Genomic DNA, 5,905 nt, shown 5'->3' on the forward strand with positions numbered 1-5,905 from the left:
CCCGCCATGGAACCACCAGAAATGGGTGATAAGAGCTTCCGTCTATATATGCTTCCCCTTGGGTCTCTTTCTCTCTTTTTCTGTTTTTCTGTTTCTAGAAGGTCCATACAGGTGTTCCAAAGGAGCCACATACCTTTCAGGTAACAGCAGAAGATCCAAGTGGTAGAGGGACGCTGGCAATCTCACTTCCCTCTAAGGGGGTGATTGTGAAGTGTTAGTCCCTGACACAAAGATGCTTTAGATGTGGGCTGGCAGCTGAGTTCAGGAAGGGGATGCAGCTCACTGATGACAGAATTACTCACCCACCTTCCACCTTAGAACATAAACTATTGGTTCTGCCCTTTGTTATAAAAACCAAGATAGATAGAACAAAACAAGGAAGTCTCCGTCACATCCCGTCCCCTGGGAAAAAAAATCTCAAGCTAAGTTCCCATAGAAAATGTCCCTCCAGTGTCTTAAAAAGAGGCCAAAGGTGCCTGGAAACTTCATTAGAACAGGCTGCATCTGCAGGGGCTAAGGGCAGAAAGAGAATGCCCAAGCTGGCCGCCCAGGATTTCTGGACAGATGAAACTGGATATCCAGGGAGGCTGGATGGTGGTCCAAGGCCAGCCCCTCTAGCTTCCCAGTAACACTGAGACAGACTGCAATCTCCACCAGAAGTTGGGAAGTGCTTGTGCCCAACTCTTACTTAACCCATCATATCCCTCTCTTTAGAGAAATCGCCTGGGAACATTGCCACTAGCAGACTTAGAACAGCACTCATAGACAGCTCGGAAACCATGGGGTATAAACATTTCTCTAGTGAAGCTACACTCTCCATGCTGCTGAACGGGAATAGAAGAGAGGCTGCTGGAGGCGGGGAATCCACTCCTCTCTTGAATTTGTTATATGAAGTGTGTCCTTTCTCTTCAAGACTCTCCAGTCACTCAACCTTCACCCCTCACTCTTGCTTCCCCAGTCCTCTCTCTCTGAATTCTCACCTCCTAATCTCTCCACGGAGCAGGGAGGCAAAGCTGTCCATTACACGCTTCCGCCCATGCGCATGGCATCCTATAGGCCTCTTTCCAGATCAATTGGCACTCTTTCCAAGATCCTGCTCAAAATTCCTGCCTTTGATGAGTGGACTTGACCTCTTCCCGTGTGCACACCTCTTTCTTCTCAGTCTTCATGCAGGAGGTCTCTGAGCCATCACAGCCAGCAGAGTTATCGGTCCACAGGAGCTGAGAAGGTAGTTTGGTTCAACACAATTAAGCAGCCGGTATTGGTTCAAACTTAGGGTGTTTTTACCCCCACGTAGTTTATTTTAGGCATATGTATGCCCAGCCCATAAATACATGTGACTGCAATGAAAATCTGTGTAAAGTGCATATGATGCCTTCCACAAAAATAGGCTCTATAGATTGAGTAAAACAAGCTTATGATAAGGGTTTGGGGGAGGATCCCGTGCGGTCTCAGACTCACAGATAGTGCAAAGGTCATCAGGCTATTAACGGTGTCTGCTCCCAGCCATCTGGGCACCTAACGGGTTATGCTTTCCTTCTTTTGAAGGATCAATCCTGTGTTTAACATTCCAGGTTCCCCAGGTGCTTATGTGTGAGCACAAGAACCTCTGGGCCGTCTACATCTCCCCTCTTTTTATTTTTTTAAAGAAAAATTATGGTTGTAATAGAGGCCAAGGTTGAATGCACTGCCTTCGTGACTAGTATAACTAATACAGGCAAGGATAAAATAATTATAAGAATAGCTAAGAGAGGACCAAGGAAAGGGGAAAGCCAATTTAACATGGTGGGTATTCAGAGGCCACTTGAGAGATTTTACCTCTTTATGAAGAACCATGATTTTGACCTTCTGTAATGTGAGAGAAATCTAACACATTAAAACAACACATGCCAGGAAATTGTTGACAACCAAAATAATGCTTCAGCAACAAATTATCTACAGTAGCTTTATTTTGTAAATTCGACCATCTCTGGATTAATTTATGCTAATATTTTTGCTATAATATTAGTAGTTTTACTACTAATTATATAACATAGTAGTTACACAGGCCACTCTGTATTCCAGCAATCATTCCTGTGTTTGATAATGAGAGAGCTGCTGTGGATACCACCATTACAGGGTCCAATAGATGCAAAGAACCATCGCAGCTTAGAGGGAAATCTCTTAATTCTATTGATCAATTGTAAAGATTTACTGGAAAATGGTTGTAATATGGCCTATCCCACACAACGCCATTTAACTCACAGGAAGGGCAGAATATGTAGTGCGCTCTCTCTCTCTCTCTCTCTCTCTCTCTCTCTCTCTCTCTCTCTCTCTCTCACTCTCTCACACACACACACACACTCGCACACAGATCCATCCCAAAGGCAGTTATTTGCCAGAGGGAAGGGTGTGGTTAGAGGTGGGATTACAATAAGGAGAGATATAAATACATTTAAAACATATTCAATGTGATTTTACAAAAACAGCATTGACAGGAATATCAGGGGATACTGGTATAGATGGATTTTAATGCATATGAGTAACTCCTATGCTATACACACACACACACACACACACACACACACACACACACACACACATATATATGAGCCTGGGAATAGACGGGTCTCCTCAGATGCAAAAAAAGATTATTCTTGTTAGCTGTCAGACACCAAATGAAGACAGAGTTTATTTTCTAGATCATTGGAGACAGATAGTGCTAGTTTACAATAATATCAACTTTGGTAAGCAAAACGACAGACAGTCTACTTTTCATCTTTATACAACAATAATTTCCACTAACAGAGCTTTCTAAAGAGTGCTTAATTGTGCTAAAATTCATATTGTTACACCTGGGCTGATCAATTAGATTAGTCCACCCACAATATCCTCTGTTCACATGATTCAATATTTATATAACATTTTTCGTCCAGACAATTGGTCCCAAAGGATAAAGACAATCTTTAACATGGCAGAACAACGTCATACTGTCTCCTATTACAGAAATGCCTTTTATTGCCCCTAACAAAAGGCATTAGGATTCTGGACTGACAAGCTGAAAATTAACACGTAACACAGCCAGTAAAGCTAAGAGCATCATTTTCATGTCAATAGTATTGTGTCCTTGATGTGTCCTTGATGAGTTAGTCTTGACATCTCCCCAAGTCTTCAGCTTACTCTTGGGCCAACTCCCTTGATAGATTCATGTTCTATCTTCAGGTGCTTCCTTTGTGTAGGGGTTTCTGGGATGTTGTCCTGGTCTCATACAGCAGGGCAGAAGCCATCTGGGACTTTATCCATTTTCTGGGAAGAAACAAAAACAAAAACAACCTCACCCTGAAGTTAGAAGAACACCCAGACCTTTCCATTGATTAGTTTCTAGATGTTTCCATTTAATATATGCTTTCGGATACATCTCCTTTAGGGAAAATAATTTTGGTCAGCAGAAGGAGTATTTTCCTTTAAAGCAAAAAAAAAAATGTAATGCTAGTATGGCTAAATGTAGCATACTATGTGGGGATTTCAGTGAGTGTACAAAACCCTTTTTTACTTTTAAAATTTGCCACTTAAGTATTTGATGGTGTCTTTCCACAATAGCTTGTCCATGTGGATTGTAAAGGATTCTAGTAACATGATTAATATTCTATAAATAACAAAATTTCTTAAACCATTTGCCTTTATAAATAGGACCATTATCAGATTTTAGTTGCAATGGGAGTCCTAGAGAGAAAAACATATATAATGAATGATGATGGCATCTGAGGTTGTTTCACCCTTGTAAGCAGAAGCAACAAATCATATTAGAAGAAGTATCAACTGTTACATGGACATATTTTAAACCTCCAAATTCTGAGATATGAATAATGTCTGTTTGCCTAATGGTGTTAGGTTTTAACCCTCAGGCATTAATTATGCCAGCAGATGGCGGCAGTGTGAAAGAAGAATGAGATGGTCTGTCAAGCTTGCTTGCTAGGTAAAAAGATTATACCTGTATTTGATGAAGTACCAGAGATTTCTGAGCAGCCTAAAAATTGAGTATTAAAGATGGGGAGTAGGTCAGTGCACAGGTTTGAGCATTAGCAAATATTAATGGACCTGGCAGATTAGGTTGAGCATGAGCATGAGTTATGAAAAATGTTGAGCCTGGTTGTCTTTCTGAAGGAGTAACATTAGTAATAAGGTTAAGGCTTGCAGTTTCTAAAAGAGAATCGGTTTGAGCACAGTATGTAGAGTCAGTTATTGGCTGAGAACATCTAATAAACACTGATTGATTACAGTGCATTCAGAATGTTGAGCGTACGTACACCCAGGGCTGAGTATAGTGTTCTTTGTGTGGCGTGTGTGTGGAATTTATATATAAAACACAAATTGTCCTTTTGAAGATCCATCTGCAAGAGCATTGAAAAGCAATCTCTATAGGATTTTTAGTTGTAATTTTAGGTATCTAAATAGAATGAGATATCTTCAAAAGATCTTAAAAGAAGATCTTTAGAAGAATGTTTACCTAAAGATCCTGAGTAACACACTAATGCAGCCTGCCAATTATTACCAGTGTGGAACAAAGAATCAGCCTGCATTTTAGAGGCACAATTATTTCTGTAGGCCAGCGGTCCTCAAGCTTCCTAATGCTGGGGCCCTCTAATACAGTTCCTCAGGTTGTGGTGATCCAATCATAAACATATTTATGTTGCTACTTCCTAACTGTAATTTTGCTACTGTTATGAATCACAATGTAAATATCTGATATACATGATATCTGATATGTGACCCCCCCAAGGGTTGAAACCCACAGATTGAGAACCATTGCTGCAGGCTCTTTACCGGTAAGCTGTTTAAGATATGCCCTTCTTATCATTGTCAAGTCCATAATTTCTTATAAATAAGGAGTTGCAGATCATTGCAGAGAATTACGTTACGCATACATTTCTATACCATCACCTCATCATTCCAGTAGGTGATGAGGAGGAAGACACAATAAGCAATTGATAATAAGGAAGAAAGGGATTCATTCCATGAACTACTGTATTTGCTACAACATGACTTAAACCAATCAGATGTCATGTTTCTTACAGCATTTAACTAAAAGTCTCTGGAAAAGAACTTAAAGAACAGAGCCAATTCTTAGTAGTAATAGGTATAGAAGAGTGCTCCCAAATGATGTGGCCATACACTGTTTTGTAAGTAGTAGAGGGTATAGAGGGTATATCGTTTGGGACATTTTAAGCTGAGAGGATGATGGCAAATTAATTATTGAGCAATAATATATCCTAAATAATTATGAGGTGATTGCCTTTTAATTTACTCAGAACTAGGTTCAAATTTTCACAAAAGTTATGTACTCACTTAGGTATTGATTAAACGAGCAAGAGAAGGGATGTCTTTCCCAAGATCCCACTCACAATCCCTGCTTCTGATGAGCATTCTGATGGGCAAAGTTCCTCTCCCTGCGTGCATACCTGTCCTCCCTCAGTCTTTGGCTTACCCCTTAGTTTGAACGTTCATAAATGTCTCCCTGGGCCCTTGTCATATTCTGCACAGACTCTTGCTACGTGCCGGCAAACCACTTGGATTGCTGTGCAGAGGAGAATTTCATTATACTTCAAACTGTTTGGATTAGGGATTTCTTCTCCATCTCTTCCAGCCTTGACCTAACTTCACATTCTAAAATAAACTCAGTTCAGTCGCTGTGTGTTATAATTCTGCGTACTTTCACGTTGACCTAACTTCACATTCCAAAATAAACTCAACTCAGTCATTGTGTGTTCTGATACTGTGCACTTCCATGTTGACCTAACTTTACATTCCAAAATAAACTCAGCTCAGTCATTGCGTGTGTCATAGCCGTGTGTACTTTTTTATTTGAATTTGCAAAATTTTGACATTCTTTCACATTTTGGGTTCTGAGTAAGCTCGCCAAGGTGTT

At 40.3% G+C, this 5,905-nt stretch overlaps 1 protein-coding gene across 1 annotated transcript in view; it reads right to left on the bottom strand.

Moving 5' to 3' along the window:
* The window catches only part of Btnl9 (butyrophilin like 9), a 19,383-nt gene extending 19,081 nt beyond the window's left edge, over window positions 1–302 (bottom strand). Inside the window, exon 1 of the mRNA XM_031353845.1 lies at window positions 134–302. The gene's annotated coding sequence lies outside the window, so the exon portion shown is untranslated. The remainder of the gene's footprint in view (window positions 1–133) is intronic.
* Window positions 303–5,905: the final 5,603 nt, after the last annotated feature.

Source organism: Mastomys coucha, unplaced genomic scaffold, assembly GCF_008632895.1.
Source record: "Mastomys coucha isolate ucsf_1 unplaced genomic scaffold, UCSF_Mcou_1 pScaffold5, whole genome shotgun sequence".
In the NCBI taxonomy this organism is placed as follows: Eukaryota; Metazoa; Chordata; class Mammalia; order Rodentia; family Muridae; genus Mastomys; species Mastomys coucha.